Here is a 23154-nt window from a genome sequence, read left to right as displayed (position 1 = left end):
ACAAGGATACAGAAATAAAAAGCAAGAAGTTCTGCCAAGTATACACCTGACACTCCTAGTTAATTACTGGGTGTCGTCCAACAGTGGGACTGTATTATCGTGGTTTTTGTGACATGACTTACACCAGTTGCACTAATAAGGCTTTTCGACTAATAAATGTTAAATTGTAGCAGACAAGTAGTACGCGAACAATAAAAGTAATGAAGTAATACACAAAAGGCTCCTCCTCCTCCTTCTTCATCAATCAACTTTTTGGCCAGACAAATGCAACTTCGGGTAAATCAAAAACCAGTATTCTTTGCCTTGAACTCTTTGTTGTCGGTGTCACCGGCTCAGAGATTAAAGGGAAATTCAGCCAGTGTGTCGCAGAAAATTTGTGTGACGCTTTATTTGACACATGTCAGCTTCTGTACTATAGAAATGTCGTTGCCATTAGAGCAACTCGAGCAGGGCATACAACCTACCCTGACTTCCTCCACCCACCACTCCACAGCGAGACAAAACATACGTACATGATGAGGTTATATCGTTTTAATAGACAAAATGAAGCATGATATTTTAATAGATTTCAATGACATATCATGGAAAGATGAGATTTCAGAATTTGGAAACAGGTCATTAGATTTTGCAACTATCTAGATGGTGATATTGATCAAGGAGGTAAATTGATCAAGGAGGTAAATTTAACATAGTAACGGCATTACCATTACTATGGTAATGCCATGATTTGGTTGGCATGATGAACACATTTCTAACATGGTTGACGTTCTTGCTGTGAAAGGCTAGGTCAGAAACATTATCATCATCATGCCAAGGCAATGAGAATCTGAGTGGGCTGGGTAACATCATTATCATAGTAGGATTGATGAATTTGCGTGGGTTAGGTACGTACTTTTCAAATGTCATCTAGTTTGTTTTCTTTGTTTTGATTTGTTTTTTGTTTTTTTTGTACGATACACAGCAGTGCTGGGCTTAACACATACTGTACTTAGAATCTGAATTTCATCCAGGTCCAATCAAAGCTCATTTGTAGACAATTCATGCACAAAAATAGATGCATCTGTTTCAAATGGTGTATCCCTCAGTAACAACATATTGTACTTTAATGTGTGTTTTACAGTGGCTTTAATATACCCACAAAGTAGGGTTCACCCTGGACACGTCCCCAGTTCATTGCAGTTTCACATGAAAGACAAGCAGTCAATTAGAGTCGATAATTGTTTTCTTTCTTTTTTATTTACACATCTTTCAGGCTTTGTCTGAATTGTAGTTCAATTCCCCCCATAAGCTGGTGATATTTCCCAGTGTCATCTGTCTTTCCACATCTATAAGTTCTCTAAAAATGTAGTGTAGACTATATGTAAAAGATTCCATCTGTATCATTTACATATGTCTTCAACGTAGAACATAAATGGGCTTTCATGGAAATACGTCATTGATTAATTGTTTAAATACAATTACAATTAAAAAAAATACCTTATACTTGCCATTTCCCACTCATGGCAGAATAAGTTCAACCCAATGATGTGGGAATAGCTTTGTGTTTCATACAGCTGCTTTGATACAAATCAATGGAATCCATTCTATCAATTTTATGTAATAATTGTGGTCATTTGCATTCAAATGATTGTGTAATAATTGTGCCAGAACTAAGCCAAAGTTGACATATGCATATCAAAATCAAGAGAGGAGGAATTGTGGAGAAGTCAAGAGCAAGAAGAAGAGCAGGATTTTCACATCTTTAGGGAAATGACTATACCGGACACATGTCTCGAATGCAGCTCTCCAGTTGCATTCCAGCTAAACAGTGGTTTCTGCATCCCGACTCTGTCATCACATGTCATACCAAGAGGAATCAGGTTCCCCTTTGAACTAGTATGCCACAGACACACAGATGAGCTTGTTATTATAGTAACTTGCCTGCCTTTGCTGGGAAAGAAGGCCTGTCCCTCTGACACACTTCCTGTCCTTTGAAGAGGCCAATGGAGAGATGGCTTTGTGGGCCTTATATCCAAGCTTTGGATTTGCCTGCAAGAGAAAAAGTGACAGCATGGGTTAAAACCAGATATCTATCCTGCGTGTGAACCCCCAAACCTCAGATCAATCCTAATAACTATGGGATGCAGTTAATTTTGTCATGTAAATATTTAGCTCTTATTGAAGCATTTGTGAGCTCTAGCAGAAAGCTGTCTGAAGTTCAGTTGTGTTTCTTTGGTGGTGAAATGGTTTCACAGAACAAAAAGGTAAATTCTTCAGGCACCTGCCTGATTGATGTAGGTAGTTATTGACCTTAGGGTGTTCCTACCTTGGTGGCCAAACTTCATTCCAACAAAATGCTTAACATTCTCCCTGGAAACAGCCATAATGGGATGCATTCAGACAGCTCGAATCAGGGGGATCTAATGGTTTGTCAGTGTTTATGTCCTTGTAACAATGTTAGGGGCCTGATGCCTGGAGCGTTCACCAGAGGGAATGCTGCCTGGTGGTGAGGAGGGGGATGTGAAGAGTATAGAGGGAGAGAAGAGCAGCTGCTGGGCGCTTTAAGCGAAACATGTGACTGTTGCCTTTATCTTGAAGAACAAAAGGGCATAGATGTTGTGAAGGGCAGGAGACAATCATGACTGAGGTACAGTGTTGATTCCTGGAGCGGTGGTGACTCAGCCCATTGTGGGGGCCCAGCATGTGATGTGTCAGGCGAAGGATCTGCAGGGAGAGACGAACAGCCTGGCATGCGTTTTCAATTCTGCTCACTGGATGCAATTGGAATAACCCACTTTCACAATATTCATGGACATTGTTGAATGTAAGGCTTTAGCAACAACATGTAGTGTGGAGTAAAATATCAAAGCTTGTGTAAAAACATACTGCTGATAACATCTCTCCCAATTTCACGTTCCACAAAACCATTAATGTGGTTATGTTATATGTAATGTATTCAAGAGGAACCAATGAAGTGAAAAAAATGTGAATTATTCATTTTACATCTGAAGGTGTTGAATCTTAACATAAATACGCATACCAAGCAATTATTTTCTTTTTGTATAACAACATTTCAATAACATTTGAGGGCCATTGACATTTCATATTTGAAAAGTCTGCATTCAATAAAAATGAACAACACCGTGTGATAAATAAACATACATACTCGTGCAGACTTTTTAAGAGACACGGCTAATTCGCTCGTAATTTTTTATTATCAAAAATTCCGAAAATTCATGCCTGTTTAATCAATACTTTCTGCTTCTGTACTTCTCTTTGCTATCTGCACTCGGCACTGGCTGCTTTCTGAAGCGGTGGGGGTGTAGCCCCATCCAGAACGAGGACACAATTAGTGTATTCAGCCGAAAACAGTGGGGTTCCCCCTTTGATGTGAGGATCAAATGAAGGAGCTGTGTGTTTTTGTCCAAAATGACAGGCTTGCCAGGTTTACTAATGGGTATCTAATAGAAAGAGAGGTTTATGATGCACATTAATTACACAGTCTGTCATGAGTTGGAAGGGTAGAATGGAGGAGAGAGGGAAAAAGAAGAAGTGAGTGGTGAGGCAGAGGAAAGAGAGTGGGGGTGGTGGTGAGTAGAGAAAAGATTGTACTCTGGGAAGGAGAAATGGGAAATGTGTGGAGAAGAGGTGCAAGGGGAAGGAAAAACTATCCAATGAGAGCCACACAAAAAATGAGATGTTGGATATTGAGAGAGAGAGAGAGAGAGAGATGGAGAATAAGAAGAGAAAGCAAGGAACAGGAGGAGATAATATAATCCTTTCCCAAGATAAGAACAGTCACCAATACAGGAGCTTCAAAGAGTAGAAGACGCTCCCATGGGAGTGCGCTATAAACCTTTTCCCCATCTTCAGAGGAAAATTCAGTCCCTGATCCAAACACGTCCAAGCTCAGCACCCACCACTCTGCAGGAGTCCAGGGCCAGCGACTCCTGGGGTGGTGAGCACACTTCCAAGTAACACCATCTTTGAACTGTCTGGATGCATGTCAAGTGGCAATGGTGATCTGCACAGCAGGTGCAAATGTGAATAGTTAATGAAGGGAGAAGAAAAGAAATCTGAGTCTGTCTATGCCACCGCAGGGTAGACTAGTGATCTCTGCTATCGGCCTCAACCAGCACAACTCCGATGAACCCTCTGCAGACACAGTTTGTCATTTCCAGCTGAGCCACGAACAATACTCTTGCCAACAGTGGCCTATCCTTTGTGACGGAGCAGAGATGTGACTTATGGGATGTTGCTGGTGGATAGAGTGGTGAGTTTAGAGTAAATGAGACTGTCAGGGACACTGAAGCTGTCCATTGACCTGTGAGAAATCAGGCTGCTCCCGACCCCAAAGGGCCGCACCAGTCGGCCCAATCATCCAGACAAGGTTTATTTAGCTAAGCTCTGTGTCTCCCACACCTAGAGGCCCGAGCCACCATGGAATTCATAATCCTGGGCCGTTAACAGGTCAGTGATGTTTTGAATAGTTTCAGCAGGCTTTGAAATTGCACTCTCCATTGGGTTCAATGATTGAGGCCATGATCAGATTGCACTGAGAGTTATATCATTTTCAGAGCATACGGGTTGAGACGCAAGCCTGAGGTCCACACAGGAAAACAATGGCAGGCTGATACCAAAATATTTAGCAGCTTTATCCACAGACAGGAGGCTTGTTTTGGAATAACACAGCTATGGTTCAGTGAGGTGAACCTCTGGGTTGTTTTTACAGAAAAGCTCTCTGTCCATCACACTGTAGCCTTTCACCTACAAATCCACAGGGAAACAAGCAGGACAGTTTAATTTCAATAGCAACAAGAATGGATATTTATGATAGATGTAAATACTGTTCACAGAACAATAATCAATAATTTTATCTAATCTACATTTATCGCTTGCTGTTGATGATGTCACAAATTGTCAGATTAGTGATAAAACATATCAGTATCTTGTTGGTCGTTCATGGAGAAGCAGAATCACAATAGAGGCCATCAGCACTGCCGATCCTACTGCTGTGATCTCCACCAATACAGCCGTGATCTGGAAAAAAAACCCCAAAAAAACTACGAGAATCATCCAATAAGAATTGGTTTCAGAGTAACAAACCACCATCTTAGGTGTCAGAAAATATGCCTTGGAGTTTTGCGCAGTTTTGATTTGTCATTTGTTAAAATATAAGTTTATTTCCCTCACAGCAATAATCTGTCTAATTATCAAAAACCTTCCTTTCGGCTTGTCCCATTAGGCGTCGCCACAGCAAATCATATTTTTTCCTTTTTAGATGAGCGCACATATTTGTTTTGCAAAGTTTTTTTTACGCCGGATTCCCTTCCTTCCACAACCCTATGCATTTATCTGAGCTGCATCCCATTCCCAACTGTCTTATTATCAATTTCTCCAATTACTTACAATTGTTCATTTATTGAAAAATAATTGTAGAATTTTTGTGTGAATTAAAAAAAGTAGGCTCTTCGTAGATGTAATCAGGCCATTTAAAAGCACACATATTATATGTGCAGGCATTTTCTTGCTGAGAACTAATCCAAAGTACATTTCAAAACGCAAATGTTCTGACATATTTCTTTTTATGTGTTTAACTAAGAAAAAAAATCTTGTGAAGCATAACATTTAACCAGAATAAAGCCATAGAGCGCCTTCAGCAGTACTAGACATGCCTCAAGCAGGATTGTAAACCAAGTGCTTAAAATAATTTTCAACAACAAAAAGAAAAAAACAACATTTCTTAGCTGGTTCATCACCACCCCCACAGACTTCTGCCTGTAGTTGCTTAGCAGGAACGCATTGAGTACATTTCAGAAGAAAAGCAATAAAAACAACTCTAATTCATTGACTGGCTGGGTTTTACCCTCATAAACTGCTTCACTGACTGTATGCTACCATGAACAAATGCATAATAAAGAACATTTATTCCTTTTATAGCCCTGCGTCTGGCACGGGCAAAATTATTTCAAGTGCTAGCTCCAGCACTTGAATACAGGACTGCAATGATCATTTATGTGCTTCCATCATATTACACCCATGTTATGGATTATGTGATCGCATTACAATACATTCACTGTGTGCATCCCATAACATGATTGAGGATTGTGCTTTGGAAAACAACTCACCAATTTCCAACAAACTACATATAGTGCCGTTACGTCTGTGGGTGTATAAATAAAGCATGCCATCAGTACTCTTTGTGAGTATTGGAACCGAAAGGTAAAATTTTTACCTAGTAATGCAATAAATTAACCAATAAACTAACAAACCCTTCAACATTTTCCTCCCATGGGACCAATAACATTTGCAATATTTCTCAGAAACGTTTCCACTTCAACTTGTCTGACGCTGTATTAAATATAAATATATTTAGTGTACATAAGTATATTTTCAGGATTCATGTGAAAAAATGAATATCTCCATTTTGGTTTGATTTCCCAAACAATTTTGCCTTTTTACAATTCAGAATATGAATAAGACTGAGTTGGTTAATTATAATGAAGAACTGATTTTATGTTTCTGACCTCTCTGTCTTTACATGGTTATGAAAATCAGGTTCAATGTCGTGCCTCATTCATAGTTTCACATCTGCTTTAATCAGAGGAACTTCTGACGCAGCTATAGCCACACCCTGTGATGTCACAACAAGTTGTCTAAACCCTGGGTAACACTTCACATACTGTAATTAAATGAGTCTATTAAACTAAAATACTATTAGCTTAAAATAGCTTCTGAACTATGAACAGTCTAAATGACTAAGACGCTTGTCTTCAGTTTCCTTTCAGTCTAATTCTCGCAGTCTAGCTGTTAAATGCTGATGTATGTTCACAACTGACTGAAAAACCATCAGTTCACTGTTTAGGTAGTGTACAGAGTCGTTTCCAGAATCAGAATCAGAATCCTTTTTTGATTACTTGAAGGGGTTGTATTTTGTTACAGCTGCACTTTTTTAGAATGTAAGGAGTCAGAATAAGAATAGAGAATTTAGAATTGAGAAAAAAGAGCAAAGGAAATTATAGATAAATGAGAGAATAAATATAATAATATGTACACATAAGAACAGATGTGCACATTTTCTGTCCACTTCTTTCCTCCTCATTATTGCATGACTGTCAAAGTCAGGCATTGTACAGTTTGTTGGCCACAGGCAAGAAAGATATCCCATGGCGTCCAGGGTTATATTTAGGAAGGGTCATCCTAATACTAAACATACTCTTTTGTCCCATTAGTGTTCTGTACAGTGGGTGGAACTCATTGTCAAAGATGGCCCTTAGTTTGGACGATGTCCTCCTTTCCAACACTACAGTGAGTCTAACTTTGCTCCAACAATGTCTCCAGCCATACGGATCTGTCTGTCCAGTCTCTTGGCATCTGACACCCTCTAGACCACTGCCCATATTTTTACCAAGTTTGGTCTGTTTGTATGTCTGACAGGTAAAAGAAACAACAACAACATTTCATTGTGGGGTGGATTTGGATAAAGGGATGGATCAATCGATTTTCATGGAATCAGAGCATGTGCTTAAATGGAACAATTGTGTTTCGGAGAAGATCCAGATGAAGGAGTGGATTCAGTTTTTGTCGTCCTTTCACTGAACCCTTCAGCCGGCCATTTTGATGGCACACGTCTTGCTTGGATTAGGATTAGGGTTTAATTTGATTAAAAGGGAATACTGAGCCCTGGCAGTGGTATGCTCTCTACTAATTTTAATTTTCATGTTTTATGTAATTGTGTCTCTCAATATCCCATTGGGTTACACGTGTTCATGCTTATGCTTTATGGTGACATAATCTTCTATATGGATGTCATTCTCGACAGGAGGAAACAAGCTACTTGCCGCAAAAGCTGATAAAACACTAGCCATTCTAGACTCTCTAAACTCTCCCCATAGATATCTACCTCCCAGGTTTTCTGTGTCTACTGCTTACTTTGGAACAGAGTTTCCACGCATGTCATGAAGATGACTGGACCTAACAGTGCACATTGCCTTGCAGAGAAATTGTCATCTTTTTGACACAATGGTGACCAAGGTCAGCTGTTAGTCTTCAAATAGACCACCATCAAAGACGCGACATTCTGCCTGTGCTAGTAAATGACCATCCACAAAGTCCTTTCATCATGAGGAGGGGCGATACCTTCACGTTAATATTGTAAAGCTGACCTCAAATGTGAAGAAAAGAAGTCATTGGTACTGCTGTAATATTTAATACATTGCACAAAATGAGAAGCTAAAGAAATTATACTAACACTTAATAAAATAATCATATTCTACATCATTAACTGGTCATAATTGAATAAAAAGTTATGTGTTTTCATTAAGTATTGTAAAAAATGTGCTAACATTTTCAGTGCATTGAAGTTCAGTGGGGCTGTGAGAGGACCTTTAGTTGAGAGGAAGGGGCAGTCATCCAGTGATGCGTTACGTGAGATGCTTTTCAAACAGTGGGTGAACTGACCCCTGACGCCGGGTCACTGAACGATGCCCCAGTGTCCAGCGAGGCCCCACCCTCTGCTGCAAAAAGGGGCAGTTGAGCCTTGACAATAAGACAATTCTTCTCTGTAATGAAGTTGTGCTCCCAGAGAAAGAAAGGCTGGCTGGCTGGATGGACGGCGCTCAAACAATTGGCCCTGAAGGTGGGGTTGGGGGGTGGCGTGGGGTGGGGTGCAGGGCTTGTAGAGGCCATTGATGTCATCTTGCTTGAGGTTGCAGCTTTTGTAGCCTACTGGGATAAGAAGTGGAGTGGAACAAGAACAGGATCCATTGATTTTTAAACATAAGAAGACAGAATGGAATAAGACATTTTAATAATACAACACATATAATTAACTATATAATTTGATTAAATGAACAGAAAAATGTCTCATGCATCCTGTGCTTGATCATTAATCTGTATTACCTCTGTGACTGAAAAATCAAGTTCAAACGTGTGTGTGATTTGTTAAAATTCCCCTTCAAGTAACAAGCATCACAGAAAAGTGGGGTACTATACTGTCCAATTGATTGTCTACAGTTATACCAGTGAAGAGCAAAAGAGACATGTAAATAGCTTTTAACTGAGTTGCCTCATTCAGTTTATACTATCAGTAAACCTGTTCTATTGTTTTAGTCGTTTCATGTCCAGACAACAGGTCCATTTCACCCCGTGCAATCAGGCTATTTTAAGCAGTACTACTGCCAAAAAAAAAAATGAAGTATTCTGCCTTTTTATAATTTTTTGACCAACATTAATGCATATAACTGGTGAGAGTGGTAACCTGATGAAGCGTCATTCAAAATTTGTGCTGTGCATGTTAGCTGTTTCGCTCAAGATATAATGACAGTGTGTTGACAGCCTGCGTCAGAGTGCCTTATAGATTCAAACTGGTGGTATCACAGTGCAAACCTTTCGGACAGGTATTGCCAAACCATGTCAAATTGAGTTCCATTCTCTGTGACCCCTTTGGTGTGATCAGACTGGACCAGCCTAATGTGCCACAGTAGTCCCATTCATGCAGCCTTTTCTATTCTAAGCCTATTGGGCATTCATTCTGCCCTTACGTCTGTCTGAACGCAACACGAAGAGGTGTGAGGCATGACGCAACAGCAGGCATAAAAGCTGATTGTCTCTCTAGTTAGTGGTCATCTTTTGTGCTTCAAATAACAGACTTCCCGCTGCAACGTCAGTTTACATATGAATATACCATTACAGTATTACACCCATTTCGCAAAATCAGGGCATCCTTTTTGTGGACACTTGTTTGTGAGCTGTTATTACCTTATGTGGAGTCACAGAGGTGTGACAGAGGTGGAACAAAGTGACACACCATTAGGCCTTTGCTGCTTCAGACAGACGTCGGGGTGGAATAAAGGCCCAAGAGGCGTGGAAATGAAAACACTGCTTGAATGGGGCTACTGAGAGATTCTCCATGCCAGTGACCTTCACAATCACCACCTGTTCAAACATTGTCTGTGCCAGTTACTTGATTCACACCCACACTGCCTGTGTGACTCTAACAGTGCAGTGAAGCGTCATTGGCGCTGTTTTACGCTGTTTAGACACTTCGGTGGTTCTACTTCAACTGACAGACTGAATCCCTTTAGTGCTCAGAGTGTGTTTACGACGCAGCATATGTTAGTCAATATCTCTACGGATACAGTTTTCTTGGATTAGATTATTCCTTGCAGGTTTATTTTCGAAGATATATCAATGTAAACAAAACAACAGAAAACATTCCTTCAGGGATATTTTGCAACTGACCTATTTAAATTTGAAATTTTTTTTTCATATTGCAGAATTGAGCCGGTGATATATTTTTTAAAAATCTGTGCAAAAAAGTGTTAGTTTTTTTTCTGTTTTACAGGAAGTTGCACCTGCAAATGTGATTGTCATAATACAACTAACTTCATATAAGCTCTTGCATAAGGACAAGTTGTTTCTAGTGGTTAATGTGGGCATGTTTCCTGGGAGAACATACTGTATTTTATTTGATAATCTCTAAAGATGTTGTTGCATTCACAGACTTATTTTATAGAAATAATTTAAATTCAATGCATTTCATCCATTGCACAATGATGTAGTAATATATATTTGCTTTGTTTTTCATAATGATTTTACTTGCTTGTATGAGTTCATAAAAAATATCTGACTACAGTTTCTTCAAATTTAAAACTGACATGATCAATTAATTTTCTTACTTAACTATTTATATATCCTCAAATGAAGACAGCATCCATCAGAACCTTATGCCAATTAAATTTTTGTTTTACATTTACAATCATCAGAGTTGCACAAAAATATTTATTTCAGAAGCTAAAACTTTGAATCTGTTTTCTCGAGTTTTCTCTGTCCAAATATCCCACAGTTGGCTTCAGTCATGTTACTGTGAAAATGAATGGATGAATGAATAGATGGATGGATGACTGACTGATTGAATGAATGAATGATTTAATTATTTAATTAATTAATTTGTACATGTGAGAATAAAATAACAAAATACACTAAATCATTAAAGGGAAGAAGAGTCAATACAACACAAAATAAAGACATCACCTGAAAATCTTGTGCTGCTTGTTATATTTGAAAAATATTATTGTGGACCAGCAGTGGTAAAGGTGAGTGACATGTACACTCAAGTTTGGATGTTTTTAGAGAAAATAATTCATAAGGTTTGTGTGGGTGGCATGTCAGGATGTCTGCGCTCCTCAACTTTAAAGATCAGCCCAGTCACTCTAAGGAGAAAGCTATTTTCAGATGGTCTGGTAAATGGACATCTGTGCGTACCACCTCAGCCGACTCTTTTTCATGACAGATACAACGGCTGCATTAGTGCTAATGCTGCACCAAACTACTGTCGGATTCTCCATTTTCCTGGAATGAAGTAAAAAAATAAAATAAAATAATATATATAATTTTATATATATATATATATATATATATATATATATATATATATATATATATATATATATATATATATATATATATGTTGTATATACACAAATGTTGTATATAAATATATAAATGTTTTATATATATACTCATTGTTTTTCATTACCGTCTCACTCTGATGAATGATGACTGCTATAGTAACTCTGACCTTAAAAATGGTAGCACAAGCTTAGAAGTGTTTTTGCAGTAAGTACAGATCTCCCTCCATCTATCAAAGAAGAAATGCTGTTTAAGAAGTTAGAAATGGCTCAGGATAAATCTGAGCATGCAAAGAAACCATTGACACTGAACCAAAAACAGCAACAAATATGAAGGGCCATTTGTTCTGTTTTATATTTGAACTCTTTGGATACTGAGATCTCTCATTTTTCTGGCACATGACAACTTAAAAGTTAAAAAAAAAAAAGATAGGCAAAATATTTGGTTTATGCACCCACAAATTCTTTGGGAATGGAGGTCAGCATCATATTCCTATGCGCTCTTATGGGCTACGGTGCATCCAGACTTTGCTTATTCTGCCAGAGCATCTTACATTTCCACTTCCACAGTACTGCCTGTGGTAATATCCTCTATGCCTTGCTGAGGCTTTGCTTTGAAGGAAAGTGTCACCGAACGATCTCACACGGATCCACACCCTTCAAGACCTGCTGTTGGCGAGTGTTGTCACTGGAATGTTTTCTCGAGGTCTCAAGTTGTTCCTCTCAGTTTCATAACAGTTTGAAGGCTTTTCCTCAGAGGAGTTTGCAAGGCTGTAATTGGGAGCAGATGAGGAGGCCCCTGCGTGCCTCCATGGTGATGTCAGGCCTGATGGAGGGAAAACGGGGGTGGGGGAACATGTGGTGAGCCAAAATGTCTGAGAAGCAAACATCTCTCTGCAGGTCTACAGGTGGACAGCATACCCACTACATACCACTGCCAAAGAGCTCACATTTCAAAGATGGAGAAAAATTTATCGAACAACTCGTAACACGTCTAATCAGAAAACATTAACTCGCAAGAAATGGATGCGACTAGTCATCTGGACCTCGTAATTGAAAAAAGAACATCTTCATATTCATTCATTCATTTTCTGCCACTTCATCCGCCGTAGCGGGTCATGGGGAGCTGGAGCCTATCTCAGCTGGCACAGGGCGTGAGACGGGGGACACTCCGGGCATGACGCCAGTGCACCGCGGCATCTTCATATTATAAGACATTAATATATTGAAAAAAAAATTCTCACTCTGTGTTATCTAATCAAGGAGACATGTGAGGCCATTTTCATTTTAAGGAGCTCCATGGCTGCTATTTGTTGTGCCCTGCTTGTTGAGATTGTGTGATCTAAAATGTAAATTCGTTAAGCACTTTGCTCTTATCCTGGTGCACACAAACTGTGCCCACCTAGTGCTGCCCTGACCCATTTCACTGCATGCAGGACATTTGCATGAAAGGAATGAAACTTGATGCCAAAATAAACATCAATTAAAGCTGTCAAACACCACCAAAAACAGCTGCAGCTTTGAACAGCTCGACCAGCAGGCTTCAAAAGCGATCTGTCTTTAAAGGCCTGCCTCACATGTACGAAAGGCCAGACTGGAATTAGCATGGCCTAGGTTACAACAGAAGTGAACTCTGCTAATGAGCAGAGGCTAGATGATTTCAGCAAAACCAGAGCCAATACCACTGTTATGTACCTTTTATTAAAACATTTACATCAAGAAAGAAGCTGCAGATATTAGTGAAATTAAAAAATGCAGGAGCAATTTTTTTGGAATAAGATCAGATTGCAATATACAGTATGTATATAATATACCAGTTAAAACAAATTTCGCCAATGACTATTCTTGCTTAATAGTCCATTAAAAAGAAATGTCTGGAGCTACAATATAGCCTTAAGTCACAAATCAGAAAGGACAGGTCTTTAAGATGAGCAAAAAGTAAACAGATATCTGTTCCCCCCTGGTGATTTGGTTGAAAGTCCAGGAAGAGCTTCAGCACAGGCTCCTGTTTGATTTTAATCTACCATGGCTCGTCTCCTCTTGTCCATTTGCTCATACAGAGATCCCAGCGAGTAACTGCCATGGCTTATTACTACTTCAAAAAATCTTTGCCTGGACGCATAGATTGGATTATTTTGGAGATTTTGCCTGCTACTCACAAAGTTCTGGCAGTGAGATGCACAGGCTGATTTTAAATTTATGAAAATCAAGGTGAGACAATTTAAAATACATCCTAAATCAACACTGCCATATTGATATTTGCAAAGAAAACCCTTTGACGATAGAAACATGATTAGTTTTGCAGGTATTTGAACAGAAAGCAAAGTATCTCAGAAATACACTTAACAATAATCGTTAACACCATTACATACTGGTGTTGACATTCATGACATTTATGTTCCTGAATTTGAAAATAAAAGTTATTTGTTGTATTTCATATAAAAAACAAAAAACAAAAAGGCTTCCAGCCATTTTTGCAAAAAACTGTGGACGATAAGCACACTTTCACGTTATAAAAAGTAGTGTAAAGCACCAGCCAAAATTAGCAAATTAACAGAGTCAGTGGAAGAGAAGAAATGAAAGCTTCACTTTGATCTCATGTCTTTAGAAGGAATCTTCACAGAAAAATGTTAATCTACCCTCTACATCAAAAATTACCCCCACCCTCTGCAAAATGTGACTGTTCTCAGATGGTCAAGGTAATTTTGACCCACTTAGACTGCTTTGATCTGAACCCCCTCTTAACAGATCCTCCACACAAGAGTTCAAACAATTTTTTTCATTGCTGACCACATCCCCTCTACAGATTCAGGGTCAAAGCTAAAGCCCTTCCAAGGTGCCAGAGTTGCCTGACGGGCAGCAGAGTTGAAAACACTTTCTAACTCTGTCAATCAGTGTGAGAGACCTGCTGTTTATGGGCTGCAACCAAAAAAAAAAAAAAACACTGTGGTGGTGAACTCGGTTTTATACTAGCACAGAAACGTCCTTTCAAGTAAATCATGCAATTTTCAAATTATATAATTTGCTTTTGTAGTCTTCTTGTAGTTACTGATCCTTTACTTGGCTCCTCTTTTAAAGTTTCTTTCTCTGTGATTTTTGGATGCTCTATTGTGAGGCGGTGAATCAGTTTACATTCACATTACTCTCTCCCAATATGGCAGCAAAGCTCTGTCACACTTATGTCACAGAGGGATAGAAATGTGATTAAAGATTCAGATAATGAAACAGAAACACAAGAGTGTTGAGAGACATGTGTGATAACTACTCAGAGATGATCTCAAAGCCTCTTGTCCTGTTCCCCATCAGTACTGCTCTGTTCACTAATTTTGTTATGAATGTGGTTTAGATGTTCCACCTCAAAAAAGAAAAAAAAGGTTGTTGTTTTTTTTTTTTAAAAAAAGGAATAAAGCCAAAGATAAAGGAAAGGAAAAGGAAATATAAACTCTGATCTCTGGACATAATGTGCAAAAAGACTTTCGTAAAATGGAGCTTGAAAAATATGTTTTATATTATTATAAGTTTTAGATGCTCTGAGTGGTATGAAATTAAAAAATTCTAAGGTTCAATCTCATCATTTTCCATGGAATTACCTAAAGATATTTTGGCATTAGGGTTTTTGCAACATGGCAGATGTAGAGTAATTTCTTCACACATTTCTTATAGCGGGAATGTCTCTACACGTAAGTTAAAATGATGAGGTATCAAAATTATTTTTGAAAATCTGTGTGCGAAAATATCACACCAAACCAACAAATGTTGCTTGTTGGACTTGTGTAAGGGTATCAAAACAAGAGTGAAATGTTGCAATGAGAGCTAAAAGGCTGTTTAGTTTGTTGAGATCAGACGTGCGGTGGTCAGTAAATGGAATCCTGGGAGTAACAGAAGAAAACATCTGAACGAGTACACGTTTTTATCATGTAGTCAGAACAGTCGGGAGTGTTTTTCTGAAATGATCTTTGTGGTGTTTGATGACAGCACAAACACCAGATAGAGAAATTGTATGGATTGCAGCCTTATATATGATCCCTATATCAAGTACACTATTACCTTGAGATACGAGGGACTCAACATACAAGTTTTTTGAGATACGAGCCATCGCTCTGTACATATTTTGTTCAACATACGAGCCGTTCTTTGTATATTGGAAATGTTTTGTACTTTGCATCAAACATTCTTCACTTTCAACCACACTTGAAGATTCATGAAATGAAGATGCAAGTGCATATTCAATTTGCTGACAACCGCACGTGGTCAGCAAAGTACGGTGGACATTTCTATCACAATGTCCTGGATATCAAATGTGCAATAGTACTTTTCCCCTGTCTGTAAATATACTCCAGTCGAGAATCTTTACAGAGAAGGGAAGTTAGCAGGATGTCCATCCCATGGTTGAGCAGTGTGTCTCAAAATGCTTATAACTTCATGTTGTGCTTTGCAATAATGAGTGAATGTAGCATGTTTAAGGCAAAATGCAAGCTTACAAAGCATTACAATGACTGAAAGTTGCAGAGAGATTCAAAAATCAAATTCAACTGTTATAAAATGTTGAAAACTTGAAAAGTCCACGTCAACGAATTATATCAAAATGTGGTATTTGCAGTGTCTGCAGAAAGATTACATCAGTGATTCGCACATTGTCGTCGTCATTGTCAACCCTCCAGTGCCAACTTCAGTGCCAACTGTTCTGTCATAGTTCGTCTCCTCCAGAGGCAGATGCCAGGAAAAGAAGGCACAGGGATGCAGCTTTTGGTCTTATCCAGAGCATTGGGAAAGGTAAGCTCCCACTCCCCACACGTTGGGGGCAAAGTCCCAGTCTCAAAGTCTCCCCTTTTACTGGGCAACAGGAAACAAAATGTCCAGCCTGGCTGCAGTAGAGACAGAGGTTCCCTCTGCTCTGCTCCTGAGGTGTGAGACTGGCACATCCCACCTGCATGTATTCCACCCTATTGTGTGTGAGTTCAGAGGAGGTTTCAGGAGAGGCTGGCAGCCCACGCTGGTGGGCAGATGGCCAGCGGTCTACCCCTCACAGCGTATCTCCATTCTCCTCAACCAGATTGATCTATCTAGTTTCCAAGTTAATGAGACCAATGTGGGAGGCTGAGAGGTCAAACAAAACCACCTCTTCTTGATGTAAAGTGTGAGTCCATTGTAGAAGACATCACACTGGGCCACTGAGTTCCAGCTGTTGATCCAGGCCTGGGTATGGAAATCAATGGTGTAGTCAGCTAAAGTTCTTGGCTCCTGCTTCAGGCACATGAGTCCACCATTGGCATCTAGGCCCAAGGAAACAGGTCCTAAAACCTTGCATAACTCTGTCGAGAAAGACTGGAATGAAAAGCAGCCTGGTGTGCCCTTCTCCCACTCTGCTGTTCCCCACAGATGTACTATGCCAGTAAGGTGTTTAATGGCATAGGTGGCCCTCACTGGCTCAGAAAAGCAAAGGTATTGGGCTGAAGGATAACAGGAATAGAGCAAAATGTGGCCTCTTTAGTTTTCCCACAGCAATCCCCTGAGTGGGCCTGCACTTTTTCTTTGGGAGTGGAATGTGTCCCAACTCTCCATGTGGAGAAATAACAAGGCTCAACTAACTTCCACTCAAAAATGCAAGATATCTGTAAAGAATTCATGCTTCCCCCATGGGTCACATTTACACATTTGCGGCTAACGAGAAACCATTTGCTGTGTATTTCGTTGTGCTCGGGAATGAAGCCCATGTGGTAATTAATTGATTCTGAATACTCTGTGGCAATTACTGCAGTTCTTTGGAGAAATGAACATGACTACCAATATCTCCTGCAATAACACAACCTTCATTTGGATTCAAGGACTGTTAATATGCAATGGAGCTGTGGAATTTTTTGGCCACCTACTGTATGCCCACCTGCTAATGTCAGGACAAAAGAGACGTAAGTCTTTATGTTTACTGTGGTTGCTCAATGTTAAAACTCCTAAGATAGATCATTGGAGTATAAATAATTGTATAAAAGAAACATCAGTCTTTCATTCAAAGAAAAAAACAAAAACTTTTAAAGTAGTTTTATGTTAATATCAAGCTTAATTGGCATTATAAAAATTGCTTTCGCATATGGAGGGACTCCAAGTTTAGCCAGAAGAGAAAGAGCAAGATAAAACCTTCAAAAGGCCCATTTAAGTGGAATTATAGCATCCTTTGAACATCATCCAAATTTTAAATACATTAAAAGCCTGTTGGCATGCATTGAATTAAAAGGTACCAAAATGTTCCAAGGAATTCATGGTGAATCAGACCAAGGGTGTGAGGATAAAATGCAGGGAAAACATGTCCCAGAGGGAAATGGAGAGGAATCCTGCCATATCCCACAAGTCTCTCCACTCATTCTTTCTTCTCCATGTCCATTCTGCTGCAGGCCAAGTGGCTTAACGCAGATGAAAAGAACAACAGCTCGGAGCTCCCTTGGCAGTGGAGCCCTTATGTCCAAAGTGCCAGTGATGGAGCACAGTGTAAAGCAAATACAAAAGCCTGTTTAGCAGCACCAAGCACAGACATTAGGGATTTCTCTTATTCCTCTGACTGCCTGGACAAACACTGGCACAGTTGGGTCAGGATAGGCTTAGGTGCAGGAATGTCTGCTTTTTTTTTTACTGTCCTGCATATCATGTTTGGTGAATGGATAAGAGCAGATCAAGACAGAATAAAGATGAATTGAGCTCAATTTAGGTAATGAGAGAACTTGATCCCATCAAAGCTCCCTTGTAATTGCTACTGTTGTGAACATAATTTCCTTCAAGGTTAATCAACATACTGTATATCTATTTATCTATGTTGTTGCCCAGTGTGTAACTTCCTGTTGGAGTGTGAATATGTGACAGAGAGTACTGTAAGCATGATGGGCTGTATTTTTAACAGCAGTTAATTTGTGTCCAAGACTTATTTGGTTTAGAATAGTAAAGTCTCATTATCTTATATATTATATATATTATATTTCATGTTATCTTTTCCTTTCTTGTGAGCATTCCTCCAGGTTTTTTAGATACTTCATCATTCAAATGATAAATTTGAAATGTGAGTATGTGATGTTGTGAAGTGGTGCATAATTCCTTAAATATAATTCTCGTGAAATTAAAATAAAGCTTGAGAATATCAGCTTTCTGAGTCATTAGCATATTCTCATGAATAAATAAGACCATTGAACATTGACTCTTAAAAAAATCTTTATAAAACTAATTCATCAAAACATCAGTGAAAAAAATGCTCTATTGAAGATCTATAATGACCTTTACATTGCTATGAACACTTTTATTCTTTCAACCCTGCTTGTCCTTGATGTAAGTGCTTCATTAGATACTGTTAAACTAGAAGGGAAAAAAACATCAGTCATTTGTAGTAAGTAGAGGGAAATAGTTGGATTACTCCAGAAGAAAAACTGTCCCTGTCAGCATCAGAAAATTATTGTCATACTCAGCCTTTCTTGATTTGACTCTGGTTCCCCAAAGCTCTTTGCTGAGTCCTCCTTGATTTAGTATTAATAGCTTATGTGTAAGCTACTTTACAAACATAACTTTTTGTCATTGTCAAATGTCATGCAAATAACTTGGAAATGTTTCTGTCTACACCTACTCTATCATAGTCTGAAAGTATCTATGTCTTCATCGTGTTTGTGTGTGTGTGTGTGTGTGTGTGTGTGTGTGTGTGTGTGTGTGTGTGTGTGTGTGTGTGTGTGTGTGTGTGTGTGTGTGTGTGTGTGTGTGTGTGTGTGTGTGTGTGTGTGTGTGTGTGTGTGTGCTTGTGTTTGTGCATTCATCATTTTCAATAATAAGAGAAAAGTTAATTTGAGAACACATCTTCTTCTTCTCCTTTCAGCTTTTCCCTTCGGAGATCGCCACAGCAAATCAGTTGCTTCCATCTAATCCTGTCTTCTGCATCCTCTTCTCTCACACCAACTACCTTCATGTCCTCTTTCACTACATCCATAAACCTCCTCTTTGGTCTTCCTCTAGACCTCCTGCCTGGCAGTTCAAAACTCAGCATCCTTCTACCAATATATTCACCATCTCTCCTCTGGACATGTCCAAACCATCTCAGTCTGGCCTCTCTGACTTTATCTCCAAAACCTCTAACATGTGCTGTCCCTCTGATGTACTCATTCCTGATCCTATCCTTCCTGGTCACTCCCAGAGAGAACCTCAGCATCTTCATCTCTGCTACCTCCAGCTCTGTCTCCTGTCTTTTCCTCAGTGACTCTGTCTCTAGACCAAACAACATCGCTGGTCTCACCACAGTTTTGTACACCTTTCCTTTCATTTTAGCTGAAACTCTTCTATCACACATCACACCTGACACTTTCCTCCACCCGTTCCATCCGGCCTGTACACGCTTCTTCACCTCTTTTCCACACTCTCCATTGCTCTGGACTGTTGACCCTAAGTACTTAAAATCCTCCACCTTCTTGATCTCTTCTCCCTGTAACCTCACTCTTCCACTTGGGTCCCTCTCATTCACACACATGTACTCTGTCTTACTGCGTCTAACCTTCATTCCTCTCCTTTCCAGGACAAACCTCCACCTCTCTAGCTTCTCCTCCACCTGTTCCCTGCTCTCACTACAGATCACAATGTCATCTGCAAACATCATAGTCCATGGAGATTCCTGTCTAACCTTGTCTGTCAGCCTGTCCATCACCATAGCAACAAGAAGGGGCTCAGAGCTGATCCCTGATGCAGTCCCACCTCCACCTTGAACTCCTCTGTCACACCTACAGCACACCTCACCACTGTCCTACAGTCCTCATACATGTCCTGCACCGCTCTAACATACTTCTCTGCCACTCCAGACTTCCTCATACAATACCACAGCTCCTCTCTGGGCACCCTGTCATAAGCTTTCTCCAGATCTACAAAAACACAATGCAGCTCCCTCTGGCCTTCTCTGTACTTCTCTATCAACATTCTCAAAGCAAATACTGCATCTGTAGTACTTTTTTTTGGCATGAAACCATACTGCTGCTCACAAATGTTCACTTCAGCCCTTAGTCTAGCTTCCACTACTCTCCCATAACTTCATTGTATGGCTCATCAGCTTTATTCCTCTGTAGTTGCCACAACTCTTCACAACTCCCTTGTTCTCTAAAATGGGCACCAGCACACTTCTCCTCCATTCCTCAGGCATCTTCTCACTATCTAAGATACTGTTGAACAACCCAGTCAGAAACTTTACTACCACCTCTCCTAGACACTTCCAAACCTCTACAGGTATATCATCAGGACCAGTCTTCATCCTCTTCAATGCACTCCTCACTTCATCCTGACTACTGTAATCTTTGCTATCCAATTTTAGAGTATATACAAATTAGAAATGTTTTAAAGATTTCAACGTATGAAACCTGGTTTTAATTGACCTTTTAATTGAGACTGATTGAAATGAATTAGCCCTGGTTTGAACAGCATAACATGGAGTTGCATCACTGGAATAAGAGGGCTTCATGGCATCATTTTGTGACCTTTCTCAATATATACAGTAATTAAGTATTGAGTGTAATGGCCAGGTAACAGGATTAAAAATCCACCCATAGTAAAGGAAGTAAAGATCAAACAAAATGTTCAACAAAAGTCGGATTTAGATCTTTAATCTTCTCTCCAGATCTAAGTTGTGTCCCCCTGTTGTTAGAGAAGCAATTTTGCGCATATAACATTGACAGACAGACAGATTGTCCATATTTAAGTTCCAGCTGTACTTGATCAACAGTCATCAAGTCATCACACGGCCAAGAGGATTTACATCTTAAAGCATATACTGTAGTGACATGAAAGGTCTGAATTGTCAAGAGGCTGAATTTCTTCATTTAAAGTTAAGAAGATTTACATCAAAAGGTTAGAGAGGAAAAAAATAGACTAAAGAGCTGGCCTTCACAGCACTAAGTTGTATAAGTTCACTGCCATGGTAGGACACAGTTCTTTCCTTCAGAGCTTCACAAAGATGAAAGAGGAGATCGCTTTGCATGCTGTGATTCAGATTTGGCAAAACAAAGTCTAAAGAATGCCTGTCAATGTTTGTTGTCTGAAACCTCAAAAGTTTTTAAGTATCGCCACCCACCCCGACTCCTTTCTCCACCTCCTTCTTGCTTGTTGGAGGAGGCATGCAAATGGGTAGTATTTTTGCAACATTTATCGTTAATTTCCTTGGCTTGCTGTGATACTTACGTGTGCACTGGAAATATGTTGTTCAGACTTCACACAACTTTATTTATCCCTAAAGGGAAATTTGGTTTTACAATCGTATCAAGCTCATATGCACCGACAAATAGCAATCAGCACTGTGCCAGAGACAACGGTGCTGACAAAAGATCAGCACATAGATATGCAGCAGACTGCATATTAGTCTGCTGCATATCTAAATGCTGTAAAATTCTAAACCCACAGCAACGGATCTTTCATGTGAACTGTTGGAAAGGTTTCGGTTTTGTTCCAAGAAACGTGCATTTGTGAAACTTTACCTTCTCAAAGTATTAATATTTGTAAGAAGTGAAGTTCACTGATAGTCAGCTAACTTTGTTTATCTTTATATTGGTTTAATTCTAAGATTAAATTAAATGTTAAACAAGAAGTTGAGGTTTTTATTTAATTAAGTAACGGTGATGCTGTAACCATTTCTGAGTAAATGTAGTATTTGTTTTCAAATGACAGAGATTTAAAAACTCTCTGGTTTGCAGAAGAACATATACAGGTAGTCCTGAACTTACGAACATTTCGCTTATGAACATTCAGAGATAAGAACAATCACGCGCCGCCATATCAGACTGTTCTCCTGCAGTTCCAATATCTGCCACAACCCCAGCTGAGCAGCACATCTGCACATCTCCAGCACTCATCTCTGCCTCTTGTTCTTAAATGATGTTGCCTCTATGAGCATCTCAGACCAACAAGCTTCATACCTTGGATACTTTATCATGGAGGATAAAGCAAAGGCGAGTGAAGTTAATGGTAGTGGTGACCATCTCTCTAATGACAACTCTGCCTCTAATCAACAATAACCCTCCTTTCCTCCTCTTCCTTTGCTCGGAAGTTAAGCTACATGCTACATGCTGCAGAACCTATAGTGGATTGTCAACATCAACAGCTGATTCCGAATGTTTTTGGAGGATGTGCTTGATTAAAACAGGTCGGGACTTGCTTGAAATGCATTCCTCTTCTCCTCAAGGATTAAATTATAAGCAGAAAAATCTTACCTCAGCAATGCGTTAGCAACGTGTCCGGAGTGTCTCCTCGCCTCCAGTTAGCCTGCTGGTTTAGGCTCCAGCAACCCCTGTGACCTGTGAAAGCAGAGGATGCGGTACTGAAATGAATGAGTGAATGAAAGTATTCTGCAATTCAAACCAATTGCATCGATTACAAGTGACACTCAACTGTAGATACTGGAACTACACGTACATATTTAATATGATTTTTTTTTTAATTCTTATTTATTGATCATATCATGATATTATGTACTTTTAAAGGTTTCTAGTGATTTTAGAAGTCCAATATTTTTGGTGGACAGATATTAAGTTGAAAAAAATGTCACGTAAAGCCGCTTATTATTTTTCCATGTTTTTTTTTTTTGACTGACGTATAATTGAATATGATCTAACTCAAAACAATCTGTACCTGTATTTTACTTTATTATGTGTTGTTTTTGTGTCCTGTTATTGTTTCTTGTAAATCTCAGGGATTAGTACTTTCTTAATTGCATTTATATAACTTCAAATGGCAAATATAGATTGAAATTTAATATATAACCACTTACAAATAA

This window comes from Antennarius striatus, chromosome 1, assembly GCF_040054535.1.
Source record: "Antennarius striatus isolate MH-2024 chromosome 1, ASM4005453v1, whole genome shotgun sequence".
Taxonomy (NCBI): domain Eukaryota; kingdom Metazoa; phylum Chordata; class Actinopteri; order Lophiiformes; family Antennariidae; genus Antennarius; species Antennarius striatus.
Note: the sequence above shows the minus strand (reverse complement) of the source record.